The 18,130-nt window shown below is 31.6% G+C and overlaps 4 pseudogenes; 3 read left to right on the forward strand and 1 right to left on the reverse strand.

The window, feature by feature from the left end:
• Positions 1–439: 439 nt before the first annotated feature.
• LOC120214661 lies at positions 440–1,198 on the forward strand (annotated as a pseudogene).
• Positions 1,199–7,499: 6,301 nt separating this feature from the next.
• Positions 7,500–8,964, forward strand: LOC120214678 (annotated as a pseudogene).
• Positions 8,965–9,514: 550 nt separating this feature from the next.
• On the forward strand, positions 9,515–12,296 carry LOC120214666 (annotated as a pseudogene).
• Positions 12,297–12,906: 610 nt separating this feature from the next.
• On the reverse strand, positions 12,907–15,350 carry LOC120214679 (annotated as a pseudogene).
• Between the last annotated feature and the right edge of the window lie 2,780 nt (positions 15,351–18,130).

The raw sequence follows: 18,130 nt of genomic DNA on the forward strand, positions 1-18,130 counted from the left end.
ATATATATATCTATTCATTTTGAATATGCGTCGACTAATGTTGTTTTTACCTGGGGAACTGATTGGGTTTTTTGTTGAAAACTGTAACTTTTTCTCATAAACCACTCTTTCAAGCTAGTTCCTATTCCCTATAGGTGTTTTGAGATGCTGAATGTAATTTGTGGTCCCCTAAATTTGCCTTGCCTTTTCTTCTTATCCATTTGGTAGAAAATGTGAATCAAGCTGTGCGTTGCTACCTAATCTGTTTGGTGCTTATCATAATTTTTGGCCCCTCACATGTTTCCTGCATATACAGCTGCTACCTGATTGCAGGTCTTTTGTACTATTACATCATAGTTTTGTCTTTTTTTCTCTTTCTTTTTTCTAGATTTGTTGCTTTGCTCTGTGTCTAGTTGCTTGATTGCTGATCCTGAGTCCTAGTTGTTAAATATGAGTTTCATTTTTGAACAGATCCATGGATTTTGAGCAATATTATGCTCAGAAATGGAGGGCCATCCCGGTGCTTCAAGAACCGAGAATTTGAGTGGTAACTTTGACTGCAATATCTGCTTAGACTTCGCACACGAACCAATTGTCACACTCTGCGGTCACCTCTACTGCTGGCCCTGCATCTATAAGTGGCTTCATGTCCAGAGTGCCTCCCTTGATCAAGACGAGCACCCACAGTGTCCGGTTTGCAAAGCTGATATATCCCACACCACCATGGTTCCCCTTTACGGTCGTGGCCAATCTGAATCCGAGTTTCAAGGCAAGGCACTTTATGGGGGTATGGTGATACCCCCTAGACCTCCGGCTTGCGGCACGCAGCCTTCTATCGCCTACATCCCCAACGGTCAGCAGCTTCCTTGTCGCACTCATCAAAATCAAAACTACAACCCCCAGCTTACTATGAAGATGATCCATCATCACCGTTGCTTAACGTCGGGGGCGCATTCCATCATCCCTTGTTGGGATGTTTGGAGACATGGTATATGCAAGGGTGTTCGGAAACTCGGAAAGCATATACGCGTATCCAAACTCACATCTGGTAACGGCAAGTAGTAGCACCCCCAGGTTGAGAAGACATGAGATTCAGGCTGACAGGTCACTGAACAGAATTTCAATCTTCCTCTTCTGTTGTTTCCTTTTGTGTCTGATCGTATTTGAGCTTCTTATGTGCCACTTCTGTTTTTGTATAAATTGTAAGATCAAGATGTAAGCTTGTGGTATAGCGGCTTAGGTAAATGAGATCATACTGTATTGATATGATAATCAGAGTTTATCTGAAAATTGTCATTTTTTTACAACAGCGTCTACCGGCCGATGGTGTAATTAGAGAGCAAAGGGTGTTTAGGTGACTTGAGCCCTCGTCAATTACATCATTCGGTCATTCAATTCTCACCAACTCTGCAATTCAATCCCCACTACCGCCAAGCTCTTAATTGAGTCATAATGTGGTGTCTTGAAGTTGGAAGGTAAATAACCGCAAGTGTTTTACACCCTATAAGATCATCAAATTGTAACCTCTCCCTTCAATGCACTCCTCGAACTGTTATGGGGATGGTGATAAATATCAATCATTTCGCGGGGAGTTGAGTACGATAAGCACCCGATGCCCTACATAAAATCTACTGGTTCCACAATAATATTATTTTGAGAATATCATAATTAATTGTTGAATGTTACAACTAGCCGTATAATGGAGAGATCCATTAACAAAATATTTAAATTCAAAATGACTAGAGTTTAAACTATTCAAATTAATAATAATATTGATATGAAAAAAATTAAACTTTCACTTAAATTTTAATTAATCATATATAAAATTAACTTAAATTCAATATGATCTAAATTAAAAAAAAATTAACTCGATTCAAAATGTGATGGAGCCAATAAACATGTACATGTGAAATAATCTATTACATGCCGACAAGTGAAACTCGTGATTAACTCATTTGATGAAAATGTGGTAATGAGGGGGAAATGAACTCAGGGTCACAGCCTTAATGAGCCCCAAAAACAGGTGTGGTCTCAAGTTTTTGTCGGCAAGGATCAGTGAGGACACGTGTGTAGAGCCAGACACATCATGACTTGCTAAAACAGTAAGGCAAGGCTCAATATATGGAGTATGGACCACTTCTTAAGGGTCCCGGCGAGTACGTTAGTCTGAGGATCGGTCCACGTATCAGAATTGCAGCAACACTATGGGCTTGAACCGACTTCATTGATCTTAGAAGCCCAATTGTCGACAACAATATGAACAAAGGCTTAACATTAATCTTGAAATTGCAAAAACCCAAGTTGGACAAAATCATTAAGGAGCTAATTACTTACTGATGGGGGGAAAAGCAAACCCAAATCCCTGAATGCGCTTCACTTGGACACCCACTTAACCAAAAACAATGATTATTGATTCAGCAGCAAGCAAAGCATGTGCTTAGTGAATAAGCCACATCCTCCTTTTTCTTTGTAACTAATCCATATTATATATCCCATCTATCCATATATAAAGTTTTCACATATAACTACCGTAACTTTAACTGACTCACATACGAAAATGTACGTTGTCGTCTAATACTGTAGCCATTGCCTGTTTTATTGGATAATGAAAGTCAAAATTAATCCAATAAATAAAATAATAACATATAACAAGAAATTCAGCAGTAATACTAATATATATATAAAGGAAAAAGTGTAAAGAAAAGGAATTCGGCTAATTATTGAAAAGAAGGAAGTGGGTTGCTTGATTCACGGGAGTGCAATCTTTTTTTTAACGCTATAGGCAAAAACCTAACCCTCTATTTAACAGTCAAATCAAGTGTGCCGCCTACTCTAATCCCATTACTCTTTTTTTAGATCTTATTTTTTCTAAGGATGAGTATATATTTCAATTTCAACAGAAATATGTTAGAAAAATCGCACGCATTATGAAATTAGAGATAATAAACGAGTTTATTGTCTTAAGATTATTGATCGAAGTAATAATCTGAGATAAAATTAAACCTGAGAAAATCAATAAAAAGTTAAACTTCATAAAATAAATCAAAATTAATAGAAGTAAAAATACTCTTTTTATTTTGATTAGTTGATATCAGAATCAGTTGAGGTCTGTCACTACACGACTTCCTTAAGATAGATTTTCGGTCATTCCTTTAGTACTCAAGTTCGTTAATCGTGTATCTCTCGGGATACATACTTATGATCACTATAGTAGCACATCCAAGGGCGGAGCTCCCTTAGGGCCCAAAGAAGCCCCGACCCTTGTAAAATTATTTTATGTTCGATATTTTGATCTAATAGTATTTTAGTTAATGTAAAACTCATAATTTATTAAGAAATATAAAATTTATTAGATATTTAATCAAGTAGGGGCGAACTAAAGAATGATATCTAATACCCACAATCGGTTGGTCTAGCGGATAAAACACTATATCCCTTAAGCAAGGTCATGTGTTCAATCTTGGCGATTGTGAATGGAGCAAACGAAGTTGGAAATGTCACCCTCGCCTTTGCAGTACCTTATCCTAATTAGTCGACCAATAGATTAGAAACCAGTCGTTATACAAAAAATGAACGATAATTCAATGTTCTCAATTTTTTTGTCTAATGATAATTTAGGTCATTATAAATTTAATTATTAGATAAATTACACATTGTTTTCTGAATTGTAAGTTTAAATATCTGGTAAGTCATTGTATTTTCTTAAAAAAATTAATATTTCGACCCCTGTCTATATCTAATCCTGGCTCCGCCCCTGAGCACATCTGCAGATCACGAACGAGCCTAGCTTTCGACTATCACCGAAAAAATAGTGGAAGAGAAAAAAATCGAGAGATAAGAGAAGTTCTGAAAACTAAGTTGTGAGACATAAAAAACCTAATATGTTTGCTCACTATTTATAGGGATTTTCAAGAGATATTTAATCTAACTAAATCTTTTAATATTCAAATTTAAACAGATATATATCTTTTAATTTAAATATTCAAAAAATAAACTCCCTTTACCATTATAACTTAATAGATATTATTTTAATTAAAAATAATAAAATATATAATTATCTTTAATATTCAAAGTTAAAAAGGTATAAGATACATTTTTAAATTGACATACTAAAAGAATAATTATTCTACTAATATTCAAATTAAATAATAGATTTAATTTGCAATTGTCAAAAAATAACTCTTTTTACTATTTAAATTTAAATATATATTATTTTAATTTAAAATATACAAAAGTATATATTATCTTTAATATTCAAATTTAAAAAGGTAACAACTACCTTTTAAATTGAGATATTCAAAGAGTAATTATCATACAAATATTAAAATTATAATATATTAATTTGTAATGGTGAAAAGGTAAATTCATTTTACTATTTAAACTTAAGCAAATTATTTTAATTTAAAATATACAAAATTAAAAGATAACAAATACATTTTTAAAATTTTATTAAAAGAGTAATTATTCTATTAATATTAAAATTAAAATTATCTTTTAATTAGAAATAGTCAAAGGACTATGAATTTAATATAAATATTAATTTGTCAATTAATTCATAATTTTTCCAACAAATATTATAATTTTTTATCTGTTATTCAATTTAATTTAGATTTAAATTTAACTTAATTTTTTGGATGAAAAATTACTCCCAACAGATATATATAATTTATTTTTATTAGTAAAATATGATACTAGTTAAAAATACATAGAGAAGTGTTTTCTAGTAATTATTCATATATAAATATTGACATAGATATATCAAGTATTATAATATACTAGTAGTCCCAATCTAGTGAGTTGACCATTTTTCATCTTAAAAATGTACCGATTTGATTTTATCCTTCATAAAAATCAGACCTGTCTCAAATCTAAAATTTAAAAAATATCTTATTCAATTACTTAATAAGTGCATGTTTAAAATTTTTATTTAAATATTTGAAAAACACCATATCCTAATAATGTGAGATTTGAGAATCTCGTTACTAATACTTTTTTGATTTTGAGTTGTCAAATACATATAATTCATAATCATATCTAAATTCATATTCGTAGATAGTCGATGACAATTGTTTCCTACTAAAATATTAAGGACCACAATAATAAAATGTTATAAATCCATAATGTTAATGAAAAACTAAATTCAATACCAAAAAATAAATACTTGTGAAACTAAAGTGATCGTTGAATAATTTATCCAAATAATTTAAAAATATATACAAAGAGACCAGTCAAGGACAGCACATCACATCATCTGGGACAAATGACATTTTTCTTCACAATACATCAGCTGGTAAAACAAAGAAAGTTATATAGCAAACCTTTGCAGAATGGTCAGACTTTCACGGCCATTAATTAATTATTTATTTATTTTAATTTTTCAACTTGTGGGTATGAATGATTTGAAAGCTTCGTATATTTACCGAGTATTTATTTATGTCAAATTTTAAAGATGTTGGTTTTAAAATTTTAAATAAATTTAAGGACGTAAAATGATAAAATTTTAGAGAAGTAAAATTAAAATAACAAAAATATTTAAATTAGACTAAAAATTAAAATTTTTAAAGAAGATAACCGGCCTCTACAATCCTATAGTTTATTCCTGTATATCTACGCTTATGCACCCAAACCCTAGTTTTCTGCATGTATTACACCTTTATTCTTTTAGAAAAAGTTTTTGACAGAATAAATATCTAAAAATAGTTTTTAGAAAAATATCTTAATCGCATCCAGAATAAATAAACAACTGTATTATTGAAAGTAATCAAAGAAAAATTAACGTGGCAAAATTATTTTATACTCCTTGTACTTAGTCTAATAATTTAATTTGGCCGTTTTCAGCCACATACTTTTTTAAATTTTAATGTTTCTTTCTTAAACTAAAAAATAACTAGTACTTATATCAATTCAGTCAATATCTACTGTTAACCTCGAAGTGATGCGTAAATTATAGTTTTAATTGTTATTCGATCATATTAAATATACACGATTTAATCATATAATCTATTCATCTTTTAAATCAATATTAAAAATTTAAAAATTATAATGGGTCAAAATAAAATATAAAAATTAAATTTAAAATTCAAACATAAAACACGTGTAAACGGGGTCCACCCTAGGCCAGCGCAGGAGGGATGCTGCACAGGGTCCACAAATTAAAAAAACTAATATTATACTTTCTTACTTTTTATAATAAATTACGAATCTTATTGAAGATTGTTCTTAAAATTCTAGGTAGATCACGTTTTTAATTTTTTTTCTTTTGAGTTTTATATATTTTCAAATTCTAAATAAAATCATTATTTTTTTTCAAATATATGTTATGTATTAAGAAAGTTTTGGAAAATTATGTTGACACCATCATCAATGATTTTACATCAAGAAATACTCGAAGGTAATATTTTTATAAGTATTTATATGCTTAAATATATTTTTTGACATTATGATAAATTAATATTTGTTTAATTTAATAAAAAAATCTAATAAAAATTATATTATACATTTCTTAAATTTCTTTTAAATTATGGATCTATTTTTATATTTTCGTCCCGAGTAAAAACAATATACAGTCATGATCTGCCTTATTTTAGAATGATGTTATAAGTTTTTTAAGAAAGATGAGTAAAGGGTAATACTGTCATAAGAGCATCTAAACTATGCACCCAAAACCTACTTACCACATGCACACTATGAGACGAGTGATACATATTTACAAGTAAATAGTATATAAGTGGCATGCAACTTGGAATTTCTCTGAAATCAAACAGCCAATAGACAAGTTTTTGACTAATCTTTTGGGTGTATTTTCTTTTTCTTTTTCATCTACGTAACTCTAGTTTGATTCATTATTGATATATTGGGTCTGGAAAATTTGGTTATTGGTCATGTTACGGGTAAACCGATAGAAATAAATCATAAATTAAAGAAATAAATTTATTATATCAACGATAAATATCAATTTTTAAAAGTACATCAAGCCTTAATATATATATATATATAGTTTTACAAACATAAACTCTAGTTTAATTCAATTGTACCATATCGTACCTTAAATTTTTTTAAATCAGATTATTACGAAAATTAGATAAAAAATTCAATAAATTAAACACTATAAATAATTATATGAAGATACTCCCATGTGCTCAAATGCATGGAAATCTTTGTCATTTCAAGCTTCTGTCAATCTGCCTTAACCCTTTCGCTTTTGACTAATAAGTTAAAACAAACTGTTCACTATAGAAATATATATATATATATTGTTTCTTCAAGCCATTCACCGTGACGACAAAGTTGCATTATCTGAATTCCAAACCCCCAAAAAAAACATAAAAAATCAGTAAAGAAAGTAAAAAAAATACGAAGAAAAGCGAACCACTTTCCACGGCACCGGTAGTTTCCAAGAGGCGTACTGACATAAATATAAACCAACAACGAAAGAAAGTTGTAGAAAACAAAGGGGAGCTTTAACTCTCTAGCGTATATAATATAAAGACTTGGTAGTCTTTGATTATCGTTCAAAAGGGACGTGATTATGAGCTGCGAAATGAGCTATCATCCGACGAGCTCGTCTCCCAGGAGCAAAGGGCCAGCTCCGTTTCTGTCCAAGACTTATGCTTTGTTGGAGGAAGAAGGTGGTGGCGGCGGCGGCAAGAAAATAGTGTCGTGGAACGATGAAGGGACGGGGTTCGTGGTGTGGTCGCCGGCGGAGTTTTCGGAGCTGACTTTGCCTAGATATTTCAAGCACAATAATTTTTCTAGCTTTATTCGCCAACTTAATACATATGTGAGTTGTTTTCCTTTCCAAAGCCGAATTCTTTTTCTCCTGACAATATTTTCCACCTTTATTTTCACACACATGCATGCTATCCTATTAAGCAAAGCAAAAAGTTCTCATCGGGATGGATGGAAAGGATGCTAAGATGCAATCGTATTTTTAAAAAATGTAAATTTATATATAATTTTAATATACTTTTATATTTTATATTGATGGTCAAATCTCATATCCCTAAAATTTTAATACAACTCTATAAATTTGTATCATCTAACCAAAAAAAAATCTGTATCGATTCTTAGTTTTAATCGATCTTTGCTCTAATTGAACTTAAATTATGATTTTTGTATCCCTACATTGGTTTCTTAAAAATATTTTCTAAATTATGGTGCTAATCGAGGTGTTTTCAAGAAAATATATATATTAAAAATTTAATTGGAATATTTAATAACGTTAAATAATAATGTTATAAAATCATAGGATTAAATCATGTTAAGTTAAAACATAGAGATTAAATTCTAAATCTTAATATGGTAAAGGGACCGAGCGCTTTTAAGAAAAATTCACTACAGAATTTCAACTAAAATATTTAATAATTTTAAATAAGGACATTACATTGTACCAAAAAAATACAGGTATTATAGAAATAGGGGATCAAATTATGCAAAATTAGCATATCGGGCTTAAATTATAATTATTAGAAAGGTATAGGGACTAAATCCATAATTAAACCATTAATCTTTAGAAGAAGGAAATAATCTTCCGTTGGGGCGGCTCGAGTGAAAGCCGAGTATCCTAACCAAGTAGAGTACATGGGATGAAGAAAGCAAAATCTAAATATGTTGTTGGCAATGAACAGGGGTTTAAGAAACATCATCAAGGAGGTGGGAATTCAAGCACGATAAGTTTCGGAGAGGTCATAAGCAAATGATGGTGGAGATAACACGAAAGAGGACCGAGCCAAGCGTGTTCCCTGCTTTCTTGAAGGCTTCCTCTTCGTCCGAAGAAGACCACCAACATCATCATCACATCGTCAATGGCATGGACGATGAAACGAGTGTTCATTGTCAGACACTAATGGAGGAGAACCAGCACCTGAGAGAGAGAAGGTGGAGTTGCAGACCCAAATTGCACAATTCAAAGCCCTGCAAATTAAGCTGTTGGATTGCCTCGATCAGCACACCAAGAATCACCATGAAACTAGCACTGCTAGGTGAATATATAGCTTATGTTTTGATCTTCTTCTGTTGTGGCCCAAGGTTGTGGTGCTTGAGAAAATAAGCAAAGAAGGGGAGAAAAAAAAACAAAGAAAAAGGGTTTAATTGCTTGTAGCTCATGTGCTCAATAGTCATGGAAACTATGGAATAACAGTTGCTTTCCTCGCTTCATTTTATGATCAACACAACGTGCTTCGTATCCATATAAATATAAGGTTTTAGTAACTTTTAGTAATCGATGAATTTAATAAAACAATACCTTATAGTCAGAAAACTATTTATGTAATTTACCCTAATTTTCAATAAAACAAAAGAAGAAAAGTATTCAGAATGAAACTCAAAATCTAATATCAATCAAGACTAATGTAATATGCCTTGTGAGTACATCACAAACTTAACCGACCTAATATATTCAGAGTCCTAACTAAAAAATTGATTATAGTCCATATCATATTATCATCATTGGTTATCACAATTACCCAAATCATAAAGCCCATGTTGTAGGAAAACACAACAATTTGACCCATTATTGAGAAAAAAGGCCCAAAGAAACGACCCATATTCATTAACCACCATGTCTCATAAACCCTACTTGAAGGATCTGCCAAAATCAACTCCCTGTTCAATTTCACCTCATTTCTCTGCTAAAAGCATGAACTTCACAAAGCTGTTGTTCAACTCAAAATCCCAGACTCGATATGTGCTTTTAAGCAGATCTTATTATACAAACAGGCTCAACAAAGCCACTCTGTATTCCAGAATCAGTCCTCTGGGAAGCCCCGACAAAAGCGTCGAAGCTGAGCTTGAAGACTGGCTCAAACATGGCAACAACATTCGAGTCGCCGAGCTTCAACGCATCATTCACGATCTTCGCAAGCGAAAACGCTTCACTCAGGCCCTTCAGGTTTGGTTCTATTTTATATATTCTCGAGTTTAATTTGTTTGAAAATTTTGTATCTGCAATACTTTTTTCATCTGGGGTTTCATGATGTTTGTCGTATTAAGAAGTAGAGCATTTGTGATAAGTGTGAAGTACAGCTGAGGTCACTGTAAAAATGATTTTTTTGATCAGTGAATGTCCAAATTTTACAAAACGGTCATTGAAATTATTGAGATTTATTACTATTTATAAGTTGCTGGGACCATTTTGTAACATTTGAAAGTTGGATGACCAAAAACATCATTTGGACATAATTCAGTTACCTCTGGTGTACTTTACCCAAAACTGAATGATGCTGACTTGAATTTTTAAACTTTAAACAGCCAAGACAGGTTTTGACATCATCACTGCCAACAAGTTTCCTAGAGTTGTTTGCATAATTTGACTTGAATTTTATTATTATGCGCCTAAGTGATTATTTGACAACAAGGAGAATGTTGGTTTGAAATAATGTCGAAATCTGTAAGCTGATGTAATGGAGATGATTGAGTAAAAGGTGAGGTTTTGTTTTCTAGAGTTGACTCCCGACCTGCAAAGTTTAGTGTGTATGACTCGAATCATGAACATAGAAGATAAGAGAGAAAAAAGTTATTCGGGTGAATTAGTTTGAGTCGAGTTAGTCATCCAGTATTGTCCTTGTAATAATTGATTCTGATTCGTAAGAGTCGATATAATCACAATTTGTAACTTCAAGGAAAAAAAAAAGATTGTTGCTGGATGCTCCACATTGTTTCCTAAAGTGGAGATGGATTGATGAATGGGAACTTGTTAGTTAAAGCCTTAAAGGTTGATTGTGCCATGTAGCTTGAAATTTTCTTTTTTGGTTTGTAGTGGTTGAATACGTATCTGCGTGAAATTTTTGAGTTAAGGAATTGCAAGTTAGTTGGTAATCGGATGTTTAAACTTTGAACCATAAGATTATGGATAACGTTATTTCTTTTCTGATGCTTCCTGATGTCTAATGGGTGCAGGTTTCTGAATGGATGAATAGAAAGGGTCTTTGTGCCTTTTCACCTACTGAGCATGCCGTGCAGTTGGATCTCATTGGTAAAGTTCAAGGATTTGCTTCCGCTGAAATCTATTTTAATAAGTTGAAGGACCAAGATAAAACCGATAAGACATATGGTGCCCTTCTGAATTGTTATGTGAGGCAGCGGCAGACAGACAGGTCCCTGTCTCATTTGCGGAAAATGAAGAAGTTGGGCTTTGCCTCGACGGCTCTTACTTACAATGATATTATGTGCCTTTACACTAATACTGGACAGCATGAGAAGGTACCTGATGTACTGAGGGAGATGAAAGAGAACAATGTCTCCCCGGATAACTTCAGTTACAGAATCTGCATGAATTCCTTCGGTGTAATGTCGAATATAGAGGGAATGGAAGGAATTTTAACAGAGATGGAGAACCAACCTCACATTGAGATGGATTGGAACACTTATGCTGTTGCTGCCAATGTTTACATGAAAGCAGGCCTTACCGAGAAGGCAATCGACGCACTGAAAATATCCGAACAGAAGCTAGATAATAAAGATGGAACCGGCTACAATCATCTAATATCACTATATACAAGCTTGGGAGACAAAGCCGAGGTCTTGAGATTATGGGGTCTAGAGAAAACTGCTTGTAAAAGGTATAAACAAGGATTTCGTTACTATGCTGCAATCTCTTGTGAAGCTTGATGAATTGGAAGAAGCAGAGAAAGTACTTGAGGAGTGGGAATCATCTGGCAACTGTTATGATCTTCGGATACCAAATATCGTTGTTGTCGGGTATATTAGAAAGGGTTTACACGAGAAGGCAGAAGTGATGCTTGAAAATCTGATGGAAAAGGGTAAGACCACCACCCTAATAGTTGGGGCCTTGTGGCAGCAAGTTACCTAGATAAAGGTCAGGAGAGAGAAGCTTTCGAATGCATGAAAGCTGCCCTATCTTTATTTGTGGAGGATAAGAAGTGGAAACCGAACCTCAGGGTGATTACTGGCATCTTGGATTGGCTAGGTGATGAAGGTAGTGTTCATGACGCGGAAGAATTCGTCGAGACCCTGAGGAGAAAGATTCCGGTCAGCCGAGAAATGTATCATGCCTTGTTGAAGGCAAATACAAGACATGGTAAAAGAGTGGATGTACTTCTGGATCGCATGAAAGCCGATAAAATAAGTGAAGACGAAGAAACAAAAACGTTATTGGCCATGAAGTACAGCTAAATCTCCATTGTGTGGTTCCTCATCACTCATTGATCCGTTTATGCTTTTCCATCTGGTGGCCCTTTGTAGTCATTCAGACTCCGAGATCAGCTTTTGCGTTGTACTTGTTCTCTCATTTTGATACTTTAAATTCTTATATATCCACAAATATTTTTTTATGCTTTTAGGGTGTGTTTGGTTCACGGAATATAAGATTATCAGTGGGAATAGAATTACCGGAATATAACATTACCTAACATATTACTTGGAATGTTATATTACTGTGTTTGGTTTGCTTGACAGTAATGTAAGATTACAGTGTTTGGTTGAAGGAATAAAAGATTATTGGAATGTATATTTTACCAAATTGATCTTGTTTTATATTTTTTAACAAGTAAAATTTTAATTATTTAAATAAAAATTATTTATATAAAATTCATTGATAATATATTATTTTATTATTTAAATATATCAAGTATGAACTTTGAAAGTTTGAATTGAAATTATGAATTGATTGAAATTTAAATGCATGAACGATTGAGAAATTTGTGCGAATTAATCATTCATTGAAACCATGCGAATGGAAAATTTTCGAGCAGTATATTTCAACTAAATGTATCACTGTAATGGTGTTCCTTCCTGCATATTCAAGATTTCTCGAAAGATGATTTCTACTGAGTCGGACTCTTGTTACAGATGATTTCTACGAGTTGGACTCTTGTTACAGACCCTATGTAGGCGGCACACTGGATCTAGCTATCGAACTTTCAGCGGCACAACAGGAAACAACATTATTAAAGCACAATAATGGACATGTCAACCTTTGAAACAGCCCGAAGTTCCACAAGTGTGCTTGGCCAGAAGTTCCACAAGTGTGTCCTTGTTTATTAGTACCTGCAAAACAATTTACGGTTAGATAACGTGGCCTAAAAGAAGGGTACCAAAACAATTTACAGAAGTTCCAAGAAATTATTGTTAATTGGAGTAATGTAACAGAATGTGAAAGACCCGATAACATTTTCAATGGTTTTAGCATTTATGGAAATTATGTCTTATCCTCCTACCAAAAAAGTATAGGACTAAACGGAAGAATCAACATAAACATGACATACATCAAGGTTAAATCCAAAAAATCATAGTTTCAATACATAGGCATGTGCGTGTGGAAGATTCCATTAATTCTACACCCATGCTTAATTACATTTACTCATTAAAGAATAATAACTTTTACCATACCTCTTTGGCACGTATAAAAATCACTGGTCGGCATCAACCCTGATGATAGGACACGAGGTTGTTGGATCATAGCTGAAATAGAATACATGCAAACACTCGAGAGGTTATATTTTAAAAGATAGCATCATAAGATAGAGTCGAAATAAGTTTAAAATCACAAACAAGATAGTTGCATCGTACCTTTAGCATGAGGCATCATGAACCGTTTACCCTTTTAGTTCCTGCTGAAAGCAAAAGACAAGTCTGACCTACAGCAGCCCCAACAACAACTGTATGTACCTGTGGGGAACCAATATTACCAAGTTATGAAGGAATTCTGAGAATAAAGAAAAAAAAATTAAATCTCATTCTTGAGCTAAAGTAACATAAACTCGAGACATCCAGAGAAAATTTTCTTATCAAAATATAGAAAACGAGACAGACTGATATCTTTGAAGAACGAAAATTCACCTCATTTTGTAACTGCATAAGTGCATCATAGATGGCAAAACCCTCCTTCTCCAAGCCAACCTGCATTATAAGAGCTTTAAATTAATGTACGTATAGCAAGCAGAAGCGAACATAATGCATGGAAAGCAGAAGAAGCGCCAGCATGGAAAAAGAAGCTAGTGTTTACAATTTAGATACTATTCGAGTTTATATACAGTTTCATATTTGTAGGTTTACATGCACTTAATCTACACAAAAGACTGAAAATCCAAATTTTAACTCAACTGACTTTTTTTACTTATTAAATGAGAACCAAGGTATGAGTCAAACATCTCCAGAAACTACGCGATCCATAATGTATTACATCTTAAATTCATTATCAAATTTGAAGGTACCATATGCAAAGCTCACCTTTTCACCATCATCACGGGTTGTTCCCGTAGAGTTTATGTAAAGATAGATTGGTTGCTTGGGATCCATCCATTGAAGATACATTAGTTCTGCAACTACAAGCTCTGTCACTGTGCTGAAAGGTAGAAACGATCAAACTGTTTGAACAAATTACAGTAACAACAAAACAATATGATATAGGAAATGATACTCTTGGTTTGCTTTCTCGTACTGAGAGATCCATGAATTAGGATCCTAATACATATAGATACAGATTGTCCCTCGGGAACAAGAATTTCCAGGAAATAGTTATCTCAAAACTCTTAACAAGATTGCAAAAACATGAAATTCCAGTTATCCTCAACCCAGTTTTGCAATTTTTATAAAAATAATTTCTAATTTGGTAAAGCATATGCAACAGAAAACATTTACAATTTATAAACCTCACCCACCCACCCTTTTAAATCAGAATTCGGGAATACTCACCGGCATGCCAATGCAAATTATTCTACCGTTAAGAAGCAATGAAGGTAAGTCCGGTGGAGGGCTTTTCGGCCTCTGCTCATTGTATGACACTGATCTTTCCACTTAATTCAGTTTCGATGAATGATTAGTTCGAAAAATTTCAATCAATACAAATTTATCAACTAAAATATATTTTAAAAAACCTAATACTATATCTGAAAACAAGAGCTCGAAAATTTTTCATTCGCATAGTTTCAATGAATGATTAATTCGCACAAGTTTCCCATTCGTTCATGCATATAAATTTCAATTAATTCATAATTCCAATTCAAAACTTTCAAAGTTCATGCGAATGAAAATTAACAAAAATAAATAAACTAAAAAGCCTGAGAATTACCATATTTAGAATGAAGAATGTGGAAACAGAGAGTTTTCGACTTCCACAGACATCAAAGACGATGGCCCATATTTTGGCATCCCTTCAACCATATAAGGAAGAGAACACAAAGAAGAATCAACATCAAAATACTACCCATTGAAGCAAGGGAGCATCCACGGAAGGCAGACGGAAATCACGCACGGTTGGAATTTCAAAGAATCCCGATAGCCAGAACGAAGTGGGGAGGGTTATTTTAGACAACGGGGCCGGGATGAATGAAATACCTAAGAGAAATGAGGGATGGATATTCCCGGAAAAACAGTAGATAAAATCACTGTTGGTATTATTTTTTACCTGTCATTTGGTAATCTGCCCATCCAAACGTGGGTATATTCATATGAGAAAAAATATTCTTCACAAGAATGAATTATACCTTGAACCAAACGGAGCTTTAGAGGAAAAATATTGATTTTAAAAATAAATTAACATATAAACGAATTACCAAACAAGGTAGAAGCACAATAGATAATTTGAAGACAAAAATAAAAACAACAAATTCAAAAGGTTTTGCAGTATTGTTAATTGGCACACATTCAACTGGATGACTGAAAAGTATGGAATTGAAGCCAGGGTTTTGTTCCCAAGTCTTATTTTAATAAAAAATAATATTAATATTTTAATATTATATTTTTAATATTTTAATAATACTATTATTTTAATAAGTAATTAATATAGTTAATAATATATTATTTTTGTTTTAATAAATAACTAATATAATTTCTAATTATTTTTTAATAAAAGATTATAATTTTAATACTTTTATTTATAAAATTGTAGATATAATATTTTAATAATAACATTTACATAAATAATACTAAATTCATTATTATAATATTTTAAAAATAATATTATTATTTTATTAATAAATAATATTATTTATTGTATTTGATGTTTATAATAAAGAATTTTTAAAAATTGACCAATCAATGAAGAATTAATTACAAATATCATTCAAACACCGTAAAATAATTTCCAAAAAATTCTTATTCTATCTTTTGACTGTAATTAGTTTTTTATAAAATATTTTTTTTGGGTATTTATTAGTAAAGAGTAGGTAATCAAATTAATTTACTGATCAAATAATTATTTTACACTTTTTAAAAAATTACTTAATGTTTAATTTTTCGTAAATCATTTTTTAAAATTTTTACTTTAAAATTAAATATTCAAAATAATATTATTTTATATTAATATATTATTTTTAGTATCATTTTAATAAAAATACAAATTGTTTTTTTTTAAATTGAATACAAGCTCTTATTAAAATTAACCAACCAAACATAGCGTGTACCAGGTAAACAACACCTAGCATTTTAGAACAAAATGAAATCCAAAGAGCAAAAAATAAAACAAAAGACAAACTAAAATGAAAACATTAGTTGACTATTCCTCTTCCCTTGCTCCAGATGGTGAACTCTCGATGAAAGCAAAATGAAAACAGCGTAGAGGGTAGCATCCTAAGGCGGATCCATCCACCTCAGTCCTCTGATACTTGCATTTTTCACATTCTGTCTTACTCAAATATAAATTAAGGATGTCACACTACTTCTATATGATATTTACGGTCCAAAACAGGTAAAAATTTATTTATATTAAATCTTCAAATTTAACATTTATTAATAGACTACTTAATCAAATAAAATCATAATGTACTATTTTATTTTCCAATTCACATTCGTTTTTAGGAAGCCACTAGACAATTTAATATTGTTTCATATCACAACTAAAAAAGTCTAATTTAAAACTCAACCGATTAGTCTTTATAACGTAATTTATTACCACCTTCATACATATCTATTTAGCAACTTATCATATTTTCACTTCTCTTTATTACTTTTTCTCATACTATATTATTATTCATTTTATAACTCTTATAATATCTTTTATCTCATCAAATCTATAATATTTGTAGTCAGTTCATTTAAAATGGTTTTTATTGTTGTCTACCGCTATACGACCACCCGCTAACAACAACTGTTATTATAAAGTTCACATTATGCACATATATATTTCATGCATGTTCTGATTCAAACCAATTGAATGTTTCCATCTATAAATCATTTAGTACAAATAAAGTTTTACTTGTATATTTTACTGTAATACAATAATTAAACTTGTACTGTCTTTTTTTCTTGTATTGTTCATTTTTTTATACTATTCTTTTCGCTGTACTATATCTTGTACTTTATTATTTCTTTTTATCCTACTGTTTCTTTTTATGCACTATTCCTTTTACTGTCTTGTTACTTTTATTAATTGCACACATAATGTCAGGAGTACACGAATGTACTATAATCAGGAGTGCACGAATGCACTAATTAAGGAGTGCAAAATTACACTGATACATGAGTGCACGAATGTATTAATACAGGAGTACCCATTTGTACTAATACGGGAATGCACAATTGCACTAATACAAGAGTGCGTATTCGCACTAATACAGGAGTGTATTATCATATTCATATACTATTTCAATCATTTGTTAAAATTATAACTAATATAATAAATTCATATTCATATAGATATTCTAAAAATACCATTAATCTATATTCAATACTGATTTCTTTCACTATATCAAAACTAATTTTAATTTTATCAAGTTAACCTTCCAGGCCCTTTAAATAATTATTTCTTACAATACTGTAACACCCCAACTCGTATCCGACCTGGATACGAGTCTGAGATGTCACATTGACTTTTAAAAACGATATTCTTACAAAATATCCAAATATTTGAACACTTTTTAAGAAAATACGATAATATTATTGAATCATATTTACTATAACTAATTTAAGAAAATATGTTTTATGAACAGTAAAATACGGTATAAACAATGAATAGTACCGTATGAACAACAATGACAGTACCATGAACAGTGAAAATTTTCGAATATAAATTATGCATCGAGGCACTGCTACAGTGCATCGATGCACTGCTACAGTACTTCGTAAAAATACGTATAAATTCATAAAAATATAACCTTTCATTGTTATGCAATTACATTTGCATAAATACGTTAAAAATATTATAAAACTCAATTAGAGCATAAATATTTAATTTATCGACTTTGTATACATGCCA

Source organism: Hibiscus syriacus, unplaced genomic scaffold, assembly GCF_006381635.1.
Source record: "Hibiscus syriacus cultivar Baekdansim isolate YM2019G1 unplaced genomic scaffold, ASM638163v2 tig00110085_pilon, whole genome shotgun sequence".
Taxonomy (NCBI): domain Eukaryota; kingdom Viridiplantae; phylum Streptophyta; class Magnoliopsida; order Malvales; family Malvaceae; genus Hibiscus; species Hibiscus syriacus.